Source organism: Rhinolophus sinicus, linkage group LG10 (assembly GCF_036562045.2).
Source record: "Rhinolophus sinicus isolate RSC01 linkage group LG10, ASM3656204v1, whole genome shotgun sequence".
NCBI classification, from domain to species: domain Eukaryota; kingdom Metazoa; phylum Chordata; class Mammalia; order Chiroptera; family Rhinolophidae; genus Rhinolophus; species Rhinolophus sinicus.
Window position 1 is genome coordinate 101,567,605 of NC_133759.1, and position 12,730 is coordinate 101,580,334.

Sequence of the window (12,730 nt, forward strand, 5' to 3'; positions counted from 1 at the left end):
CACCTGGGGTCAAAAACTGATTATTCAGTCATGCCATCACCTTTGTTCTACTTGGGCATCTTTGAACATTGATTCTGTAGGTCCTCACCTTTGATTTGATGTCCTACAATGTTTATTCCTCTGTAAATACACAGGCAACTCAAAGAGAGAGACCCACAACTGATGCCCATAACACATTCGAAACATGCCCCATGGAGGCAGATACCTGAAACAGACAGCCTACAATATGTATTTGAAAGGCATAATTGTAGCAGGGAAATAATTCATAAGGAAAAAAAAGACATTAAAAATTTCAGACCAAGATTCTGCAGTGTATTACCTATGTAACCCCGGCCAAGCTGTGTCATCTCTGAGGTCCCCATTTCCTCCTGACCTGTAAGGGGGGGAGGGCAATAATAGAACCTCCTTCTTGGGGTGGATCACATGACATAAATACGTAAAACACTTAGTAAGTGCTCAGGAATAGTAGGAGCGATGATGAATGCAGGTTCAGGTGTAACTACTGGGGCTTTTATCAGAGGAACATCAGTTAACAGAAACATAATCTTCCTAAACCCGGAATTTAGATTGTGTTTATGTACTAGCCGGTCCAATTGTCAGCACTGAAGCTTTTGTAAATGTCTCCCTATCAGAACACCGCAATCTTTATGTTGCTGGGCTCTGTTGAAACTCTAGCCCCAGACAACTCCAAATTTGCACTCCCCACTCTGTCTCGCAAAACAAATGCATGAAAGTAAATCCAACTTGGAACACCCATTCTGTCAAACTGACGTGCTGTCCAACGAATGGTGAGCGAAACAGAAACTCATCACCCCAGCAATATGGAAGCACTCTGGAAATATTAAGTAAAACCAATGCCACTATGATATAATGAGATTTTTTTTTTTCTTAAAAGTGATGTTGTAGTTTTACAATATTGGCATGGTTTATTAATGGTCTAAGCTTCTTTTGAATTGGGAAGATGATGTATCTTGTTTCCAGTTGTTCCTTGTGACACACAAAGACTTTTGAACACCTGCTGATATTTAAATAAACCTGAGGATGTAGATGTTGACAGTAAATTGTCACATGAGACTCAAAAGAGAGAAAGGACTCTATGTTGCTTAACAGTGGTCCTATCTTTCCATTAACAATATTTGGCTTTCTAAAATCACACGCATTCCACAGCACTATATGCCATTGCTGGGTCCAAGTGTTACCAGCATTGATTCTGTTGGTGACATGACTCGTGTTTACAGAATCTTAGAATATTTTCTTGACCACACGGTTTAAGGACTTTATGTGAGAGACAGTCTAGCCTCCTATATACACTTGTTAAGGGGGTAAGAATCCCGGCTCTACTCCTTTGAATTTGGTGATTTCATTTCAGAGACTGTATATTTCTATCAATGTAATGGGGGGTAAAAGTAATAACACCTAGCGCCAAGGGAGTAAATGAGACCTAGCGCATATTCAATATTCAATAAACAGCAGAAATGGCTATAAAGCAGAGAGTCACCATCTCACATAGACAAACATTGTTATACCCAGGTAATGCTTGTACTGCAAACTTTCCTTCCCTCTGTTTCTCCATCATCCCAGTAGTTGCACATGTCTTAAGTAACCTACATGATATGGAAATGTCAGAGATCAGTCTGACTTTCAAAACCGTTGGAGTATTTACTGGCCCCATGATGACAAGAACCTGGAATAGGCAAAGTGTCAAGCACATTCAAGGAGCCAGTTTGGGGGGTGGGGTGGGGTGGGGAATCCTGTCATCGAAGCCCTGTATCTATCACTGCAACAAGTCACCATATCTATTTACATGGCACTCTCATTCTACTCGTGGTCAGTGTTTCCAGAATGTGGGTGTTACACGTATTATCATTTTAGTGACAGGTCTATTCTATGACTCTTTTTTTTTTCTTTCTTTCTTTTTTTTTTAACTTATTTTTTAAATTTATTGGGGTGACAATTGTTAGTAAAATGACATAGATTTCAGGTGTACAATTCTGTATTACATCATCTGTAAATCCCATTGTGTGTGTGTGTGTGTGTATGATTCTTTGATTATATTTTTTCCACCTCTGCTATGTTCAGTTAAAACTTCAGCCTTTTTCTTTTTAACCAGATTTTTTTCCTTTGAAATTAAACATCTTTATCTTACTAACACCCTTCTTTATTCATTCTTCTCTACCCAGCCCTAAATAATTACCCTATAAATCAGCACTCAAAAAAAAATGTATATGTATAAAAAATATATATAGCAAACATGGTTTATTTAGGAATATACAGTCTCGGTAAAAAAGGAAAATTCAGTATACCAGTACTTTATGCTTATTTCTAGCACCTGGTGCTCAATAGAACTTTGGCAAGTTAATAAGTGAATTTGAGAATGTGTACAAAGTAATATGGCAAGTATAAAACTGTTCTGTCACACATAGAATATGTACTTTTGTGTCTGCCTAGGAGTAGAGTGATCATTGTTGAGGGGTAGTCAGGGAAGGTTTCCTGGAAAAATGGCAAATAAGTCACCTTCAGAAGCTAAAAAGAGAGTTTAGGATGATAAATGTCACGCAAAGTAACTGCTACCTGCTGTTTTATTCTACACTTATATCCCATAAACAATATGTTTTCAGTAATCCATTGTATCCTTTGCTGAAACAGTGCTTCATGGAATTAAACATACATATCCTTCACTGAAATGCCCTTGGAAAAGTTGAGATTATACTAGGCCTTTTTTGTGTGTGAATCTAATGCTTTTTTTCATCAAAGAAAAGTCAAACTAATTAAACTATGTAGAACAGCATACCTGAAAATGACCTCTTAGAGTCGGCTGATGTCTTTAGGTAATTCTCTCAACTAAATGTATGCATGTTGTACAATGAGGGCACCAGGAGGTCAGTGGCCTTTCCCTCTGTGCCTTATTCACACTCTTCCACCTGTTTTTCAACATGTGAAAGACAAAGGAATGTCATCAAATGTCTTACTCAGCTCCTAGTACAAGAACTTTCAACACATGTTTAATAGTATTCCAGGGTGTTTCCAGTTATCGCAAGAGCCCAACATAACCGGAAATGATTCCGTAAACATAGTTTGTTTGCATTGTTCTTAATGATAAGTATTTTTTTACATAAAACGAATAACTGTTTATATGTTGACTATGTTATCTGAGCATATCATTCATTATATCATACAAATCTTTATAAAGATCTGCCACACAAAAAAAAAAAAAAAAAAAAAAAAAACCACTTCTCATGACAGTACTGGAATGGAGGATTAAAGAACAACTGCTTTTTTTCTTTTTCATACATTATTAGTTGTATGTCTGATAGTATTTTTTTGTTTCTGTTGGTTGATAGGCAAATCAGAGCTAAAACTTTTACTACCCTCCACCAAAATCTATTGGTATTTGTGGTATGTATTTTGTGTACTAACCTTATCTCTGTTTTCTTCCTGTTTTCCAACTCTTAGTCACAACCCAAAAAAGCATCATCATTTTTAAAATTTTGCTATTTAACATAAAGCTCTATAGGAAGCTTCAGTTGTTTTTTATCATATAGTTACAAAATATGGTTTAAAATATAATAATAATTAAAGAAAATGCAATAAATCTATTTATTGATTACATCAGAGAGATTTTAAGATAAATTTGAATAGAATATGATAAATTATGAATCTCTCTTCCCCAAAATTAAAAGATTCAAGCTAGTATATTATTTATGATGTAAAAGAATTGGAAATAGTCTAAACGTTTATCAGTAAGCAGTTAAATAAATTAATGTATTAATGTGATAAAATAACATGTGACAATTAAAATAATGATATAGAACAATATTTTAAAATATGGAACAGTATTTATAGTATACTGTAAAATTTTAAATGACAGGTTACAATGTAGTCTATCCAAGACTGTTCTTATTATGTACAGAAATAGATTTTCACGTGCACACATAACAGACACACACTAAAGAGTAGAACTATCTGAAATAAAATTAAGAGTATTTTCAAACAATGACGTTACAGATGAGTTTTCTATTTCTTTCATTTTGTAGCTTTTAGTTTGCATTCTCTAAATTGTCTACAATGGACATATGTTACATTTCTAATCAGGGAAAAGTATTTATTTTAAAAAAGCAGAAATAAAACATTTATTGTTATCACATACAACAGATAAGTCCTGGCTCTCAAAATAAGTAATAAAAGAGGCACCTATATATTCAATGCAGGGCCTTTTTCACTTCAATGATAGTGGTATAGTGTCTGGAGATTTTAGGTAAAAAATAGGTAATAAGCAGAGTCTATATGCAGAGTGATTATTTTCTGTCCTCTGTGTTCCCAGAGCAGTCTGTGTTTCTGTTATAACCTTCACCACCTTGAAGACCACTTATTTGTTTATCAGTCATTGGTTCCACCCTCAACCACCCCATTCTCCTGCATCTCATTTGAGGGAAAATGTGCATCATTTTCTTAGGCATTCAATAAATATTTGTGAATGAGTGAGTGAATGAGTGAGTGTGTGTGTGAGTGACTGAATGAAAAGAATAGAATAAACCTTACTGCCAATCAGAGCAGAAGAACAGCATACAAGACACTTTCTCTCCCAGCCAATTTTCCTGGCTGACTTGGTCTGTATAATTGCTTCACGTCTGTATTTTCTTCACCTATCGAGCTTCAGCCTAAATGTTGAATATTGTATTTTCCCTCAAAGAATGTCAATAAAGATTTTATTTTTATTTTTTTCAATTACTGTCATAGGAAATGTTTCCCTTTAGGAAAACCAAAATTTAATAACTTTTCTTCGGCAATCTTGATGATCTCTTTATTCTCACCATGATAACTGTCGTCAATCAGTAGTCAGTTGGAAGTCAGGCTGAACATAAAGTGATTAAAAGAAAACCAAAACACAAATGCACCCTCTTGAAAACCTAATCACATTACGAAGCTCTAAGCATGAGTTATGAGGTAACTGTGGCTGGCTAGGTTTTGATGAAGCACCTATAATTTCATATCAGCTGCCACAGGATGGTTTCCTGTAGCCTTCCTGATTTCTCTCTAACTTTAAAATATGATTTACCCTGTTATCATCTATTTATACACTCGTCGAGGTCTACCTAGGAAAAAGATACTCTTAATAATATGTTAAACTGTATTGCTATAAGATACTTATTTTTCCACATTCACATGGTGAAATTCAAGTGATAAAAATAAAATAGGTAATTCATTAGATTACAAAGGTCTGGCTGTTAAAATAAAAGCATTTTGTCAATTCAGGAATCCTGGCATGAATTCATATGTTATCAACAAATACTATAGATGTATGTCTTTTAAAAACATGAACATTGTTTTTAGTCAGTTTAGCTGAGGAGTAATTAGACTTTTTTTAAAAGTTAAGAGGGTATGTGATCATGATGAATTTTAATATATTCATAATTCAGCCCTTAACCAGTTTTCTCTATGGGTGCTGAAAGCAAGTTTTTATTTTAGAAAGGGTAATTTAGAAACTAATTAGGCTGTTTTCCTGAAATGTGTTGTTAGAAGTTGGTACTCTCTGACATTATAGGCAGTTTAGACTTTTATTCTGGATCAATATTCTGCAGAACGAATTTGTTTATGTTGATGAAGAATCTAAAGTGTAGTCTCCATCTCCACATGTAGAAAAAGGAAAACCAGACTTTTTTCCAGTGGTCACCTGGGATAGGCTAGAATCTCTTCTAGAATGATTAGCAATTACTTAGGCTATATCATGGTAGCAGCTCTTTTGTTCGTCGGTGTTTTTCATTGGCCAAAATTTTCTGTACTTTTAAATGAACACAGATTTCAAAAACACCTGGTTAAATATCAGGGTCTGTCTCTGCATTGCCTTGGTCTTTTTCTTGTCATTCTTTAAGACACAGGCTTTGGAGAAAGTATCCTCAGGCTGTAGCGACTTTTTCTTTCATGCTCCCCATAGACTTTGCAGTCTAATTATTTAATTAATCACTCCATTCCTTTCAAACAATGTTGAACCTATTCTATGCTGGGTACAATATTTGGCACTGGGGATGGTGATAAAGCAAGAAATGTTCCCTGCCTTTGTACTGCTTACAGATTTATAGAGAAAACAAGCACCAACAGGGGCTGTAAGAAAAAATATATGGGGACCCTGATAGGTTCAAGTAAAACTCCCTGAGAAAATAACAATAGGGGTCAATCTGAAGAATAAGCAGGAAATTGGCAAAAGAGTTGGGGAAGAGGTTTCCAGACAAAGATGAATTATAATCAGATTTAGGGCCAATGAAGGAGTGGTGCTTTCAAGAACCAAAAGTCATGGCAAGAGAGAGAAGGGTAAAAATAAATGAAGTGGGGGGACCAAAAGAGTAAGAAATCAGAAAGGCCTCTAAGTTATAGTTACGATGTTATGCTAAGAACAGAGAAGTGTATGAGCACATATTTATGCATAGTGACATGAGGAGAGCCACAGTTTAGAAAGCCCAAGGTGTGGCAAGCAAGAGCACAGGCAGGTGGTAGTTAAGAAGCTGTAGGACCTTACAACATCATGAGGCGGGTAGCCCAGACTAGCATGAGGGCGTGGAGATGCAAAGTACTGGCCAGCTGCCAGGAATGCTTAGGAGGCTGAAATGGCAAGCTATTGAGATCAAAGCCTGTGTCTAACATACACTTTTTTCATTCCGAATTACAACGACTTATTTTGCTTTATCCCTTATAAAACTATGAGTTGTTTACGGGCATTAAAAAAAAAAAGCAGAACCTAACTCACTGCTTGACACATTTTCAAGTGCTTAGTGCACATTAAGAAATAAACCTCAATTGCGTCTATGTTCTAAACTGTATTTACATGATGTTGTTGTTATATTGGTGCCTCTAGGAAATAGTTTCACTAAATTGTAACCAAAAAAAAAGTTGTGAATTAGGTTTGTAATGCTTTTTCAAATTTAATTTTCTATTTTTCCATGTTAAAACAATAATAAGGTTAAACTTCAAATCAAGAATTTTTACTCTATTATTAGATATGCTTAGGAATTGTTGGGTAAGCTCCTTAAACACATAGCACAAATCACACTTCCAATAGTAGTTTTTGAATTATTTTAGAACTTTTCTAGCATTTGCGCACACACACACACGCACGCACACACAGACATACATAGGCACACACAGTTTTTTCTTCTTTTTTAATAAAAAGATGATTGTGCACTACATATAGTTCTGCAACTTTCTTTCTTCTGATAGCATGTTATAGATATTTTCCATTGAGAAAATATACCTAGCTCATTTCCTTTATCAGTTGCAGCTTTTTCCAGAGATGGAAGCACAATAATTTTAACATTCTCCTAGTAATGGATATCTAAGTTATATCTATTTTATCCAGTGTTATAAATAATGCTGAAATGGATCTTAGTACATATATTTAATTTCTGTAGGACACATGCCTAGAATTAGACTTACAGGATTAAATATATATATATGTATATATATGTATATATATACATATATATGTTTATATTCTAACTATGTATGTGATATATACATATATTCATATTCAATTTGTGTATATATACACATACATATGTATATATATATATATATGCACACACATGTATAATGCATATATACAAACTACATGCATTGTGTGTGTGGATATATATATATATATATTCAAACAACCCTTCAAAAGTTTGTAGCAGTTTATTCTATCACCAGTATAAGAGTACCCAATTTTCCATATCCTCATCGAAACTGGTCAAGATGAAGGAGAAACATTTTCAACTCTTCCAGTTTTGTCTTATGTCTAGGTGATTTCCTAGACTTAATTTCCAAATCACATATTCACTCTTTAGCTATATCCTTCCTGCCATTCCAGAATTCAAACCTTCTCTTAGGGGTGTGTGTGTGTGTGTGTGTGTGTGCAGTTTGTGGTGAGAGACAAAGAACACACACACACAGAATGCTTTTTCACAGAAACCTGTTGTTATGGATGCAATATCCTGCTGCTCTGTGGCTAATAATTAAAAACAATTTAGAAAAATCGTTCCTGTTGGAATCTGGCAAAAGCTTTCCTTTGAGATAGGCGTGTGTCTTCCTTCATAATGTCAGCGTTCCTTGTAGTGCTTCTTCGTCGCCCGTTCGTATTTACATAGACAGGTCATGAGGAATCAGTACAAAAGGCGAAGGTGGCTGTCACTGGCAGCTTTGTGATTCTGTTTCACTGGAAGACCTCTCTCTACACTGAGAGTGTTAATCCCAGCACTCAGTGGCTGAGAGATGAGCTATGCCTGCAGAGATAGCCCTTTCGGCAGGGTACATGCAGAGCTGCCCGGCAGGGTCGGGAGCCCGGGCATAACAGCCAGACTCACAATGTTAGGCACTTGATAAAATGTAATCTGACTCTTTGTTCGTAGCTTCCTTTAGAGAGAATAATTTTACTACAGTTTCCCCTTCATAGTTTTATTAGCAGGGAGTCAAATAACAAAGAGGAAAGAAAATAATACCTTCTTTTTCCCAAATGAAACCTTAAGAAAATGATATATACACACATATATATATATATATGTATATGTATGTATATATATGTATATGTGTGTATATATATGTATATGTGTATGTGTATGTATATATATATATATATATATATATATATATATATATATATATATATTCTGAAGATACTACTGCTATTGAAACACATAGCCTTTTTTTCAATGTGTTGGATGCTGGTTAACGTTGTTTCCTATACTAATTAATAATAATAACAGCAAATATACCTTTTTAATAGTAGTTGTCATAATCTATAGTTATTGTATATATTTGTTTGGCTGAATATTACTTACCTGTCTCCTTATGTAGCTCTGTGACGTAAGGCAGGACGATGTCTCCCTTTCTCGTTGAGCATCAGAGACAGGAATGGCAAGAAAATAGACGTGGCCTCAGCTGCTGTTTTTATGTCACTTTCTTCTAGTTACTCAAAGGCAAGATAGCTCCCCCGATGTCATCTAACTTTCTGGTTTCACAAATACTACTAACCTCTTAAGGAGGAGATCATAGTTCATGTGAAATAGAATAACGTCCATTATGTTTGTCATTATAATCGAGCGTGGGCTGTTGTTGTTACATAAACATCTGGTAGACTGTAATGGAGTCCCAAAAGCTGCTGACAATTGGGTTTATGGGAGGGAATAAACACAGGCAACACTAGAAATAACGTTGTCATGTTCTCCATGTCCCAAATAGAATGGTTTCCTGCGATAATGAAAACCGTATTTGTCAGACATGAAATGTACGTTCCTATGAAAGGAGGGCACCTGACATTATAATGAAACTCACCAAAGCACGTAAAGAGATTTGAAAGAAAACGAAATGTTCCAAAGTATAGAAATAATGGATGGAATTATAATAATGCTAATTTTAATAACAATCGATGTATGAACGGCCTGCCAGCTTCTCTCTCTACCACACTGTACTCTTATGTATGATGATTTTAATGAAATTGAAAGTATTTTTAAATTAAAAATGCATGTAGTACTTGGATAAAAGAAATGCATCTTCGGTGGCCGGGTGGTCATTGTGCTTGACTGTGGCTTCTCAAGCTTTTGAAAAGGACAAATCTCACATTCTGTGTGGATATGGCAGTGGGACAAACCAGAGGGTCTACTCCCACAGCTGGGAAGGGAGCCACCTGTGCCAGCTCATCTTCCATGGTCATAATTCAGTAATAGGGTCCTGACCAACACTCAGATTTATTTTGATGAGGAAAAGCATAAAATGCACACCCAAGCCTCTCTGATGTGGTCTTTCACACCTACTGGATTCTTCTCCATGAGCCAGATGGCCTCAGCCTTGGCTACCTGTCGCAATTGGTGGGTGGTCTTTTCAAATGATGTGCCTGGCTCTTGGTTCTCATGCGGGTAAGCACCAGACTAGCCTTTCTCTAGGCATTGGCACCGAGCAGGAGTCTTTTGCATTCTGGAAGCTTCTAGTTCATTCCCTGTATGCCTCCAAAATGTACCACTCCAAAATGTAATAAAAAATGTACCACTCAGTGTCAGCCTCCTCAGGAGTGAGGGCACACACTGACATATCATTCGTGCTGCAAATAACTAAGTCAGCCGGGAGAATGCATCTGTAACAAATGAAGAAATCATGTACCCTTAGACATAGCTTGGGTAATGTTTAAGGAAAGATTCCTGAACACATTGTCCATTACTCTGCGCTTGGTGAGAAGGTGCAGAGTAAAGGTGAGAAGCAATGGAAGAATTTAGTAAAATACTTTAGTATAAGAATAAGACATGCTATACACTATTGTAAGGATATTATTTCCTTCCGTCACCTGAAGTCCTTTATCCATTAATAATTAATTAGTAGTAGTTGTTGTAACTGTCATAACAAGAATACCCATTGTTACTGAGCACCTACTATACTGAACCAACCTCAGATACATTATCTCAGTTCATTCATGAAAGTTCTCTTAATGAATATAGAGGTTCTGTCAACATCACCCTGTTACAGACGAGAGAAACTGTGGCATGTAGACCTAAACCCATTAGCCTGAGGATAACATGGCTTATAAGTGGAGAGGCCAAAATGGAACCCAAATGAGATCTTAGGAAATCTAGGTCATCAGCTCTCAACCCATACCCAGTGCTGTCTTGGTGGTTCCCATCCTAGGTTCACGTTTTAGAACCAGACTCTGAGAACCTCATACGGAATTGTTCATCACCAGTAGTTAAGCTTTCCTTCTCGTTACTGTCAAAATGTGCCGCTTCAGAAACCAACTTGAAAAGAGAATTGCGGAATGTTTGGGCTGTTGAGTATAAATTATGTTGTTGAAAAGTGACTCAAATGTGGCTTAATGAAAAAAATGAAACCATCTGTGAAGATTAGAAGTTATCTCTTCTTTTTATTTCCACATACCCCGTATCTGCCATGCCAAAGTAAACTCTAGCCTCTGCTTTCATTCCCCAAGTACATGTAATTCTGGGTAGTAATGTTCCATCTTGAAACAAACAAGCAATCAGGCAAGCAATATTCCCTCTCCCTCCTTTTCCCCTTTCTCCTTAATTTATTTTTTGCTAGGGACTCCCTGAGATGATCCTTTGAATACTATTGGGAGGAAATGCATTTTCAGTACCTCAGTGGTTGGTATTGCCAGTGCATTGCTCCATCACTAATTCTTTTGCAGAGAATTTTCACTTCTACCTCACACTTATAAATGTCTACCCAGTCCCAGTGCTTGCAAAAGTACTGTGAAAACATAAAAGCATTTTTAAATCAAAATCTTAATAATGGTTTAATTCGAAGTATCATCAAGAGAACTTTCTCATTGAGGCAATTTATAGAGGGAGATAATCCATAATGATACATAATAATAAGTGATAAAAAAAATTACCTGTGTCCCTATTGCTACCTACAGGGGACACTTATCATGCCAAAAATGGTTAAAAGGTATAAAGGTGGTAGAACACAAAGGTTGTATAATAGCCCCCGTAAGGTGTTTCAATAGAGTGTAATGGTTGGTTACTAGCCTGTAGAATCAGACAAGTATCAGTTTGTGGAATGAGATACCTGAGTTTAAGTCCAGCATGGCCACCAGCACTATGTTACCTTGAGCAAGTCACACTTACCATCTTCTAGCTTGAATTTCTTCACCTGTAAAATGAGAGTAGTAAATGTGTGTTCACATATGATTGATGTAACGGTTAAATAAAATACTGCATGAAAGCTCTTAGAATAAAGCCTGACACAGAATAAGACTTGGAATTTATTGATCACTTACTATTATTTGCTAAAATCCATTTCCCCATCCTATGGCAAAGGACCTCTTTGTAAGGACACTTTGAGTACATGCATGGGAGAAGGGTAGGCCAGCTCCTAGTTCAATGCTTCTGCAATGCAGTTTAATGCTTTCATGACCAAAAAGACAGTTTTATGTAGAGTCTATGACTTTTCTTATCCTGACTGTTTTAGATTAGAGATACAAAAGTCTGCTTTCTTGGGTGAAGAATGATGTATGTCTTCATGACTTAAGTGTTTAAAGGAGCTGTAGCACATTTGTTAAGATTTATTTCCTCTCCAGCATCTATTCCACAGCCCAAATGTTGCTGTGTGTTAGGCAGAGGACCTGTTTTCTCTAGGTAGTGGCTGCACAGCAGTCACTTTGATTGAGTGAGGGCTTTAAAAATGGAAACATGTTTACAGAGCAGAAAGGCAGGTAGGTCTCAGCATAAGTGGGGCCTGATGAGTTTCTATGGTAACCTCCTTCAGTATCACAAGGGTCATTCTCATGGAATGAGATGACATTCAGAGATGTGTACCGGAATTTTCTTGATGGTCAGCCTAACTATTGGGATTAAGAAAAAAATAGGATTAGTATACCACTGTACCACTGTAGCTTTGCTAGGATGCTGGAGCCATTAAAGGAATTGATACCTTAGATATTCAAAAATACAGAACATCATGAAGTAACGCTTCTGACATCTTGGTACATGGAAGATCCCTCAGCTTAAGAGCCCCACTTCTCATTTGCTAGCTAAACTCTTGTTGAAATCTTGGGGCGGGGGGAGACAAAGTCAAAATTCGGAGCAGGCCCAGTCTCCTCACCGGTATCTTACTTATTGAAAAATCTGTTATCAAATTTCTTAAAACACATTGCCAGACATGTGTAGTTACACAAGAAAAGATCTCTAGAACATGGGGGCGGTTGTATCTCTGCTTTAATTTTATCATGTGGCATTTTGCTTCTGAGCGTTAATGATGT

The 12,730-nt window shown here is 36.3% G+C and overlaps 1 protein-coding gene across 10 annotated transcripts in view; it reads left to right on the forward strand.

Annotated features, from left to right (window-relative positions):
• Positions 1 to 12,730, forward strand: part of TENM2 (teneurin transmembrane protein 2) — a 1,556,107-nt gene that overhangs the window by 1,030,757 nt on the left and 512,620 nt on the right. The gene's annotated exons all lie outside the window — the stretch shown is intronic.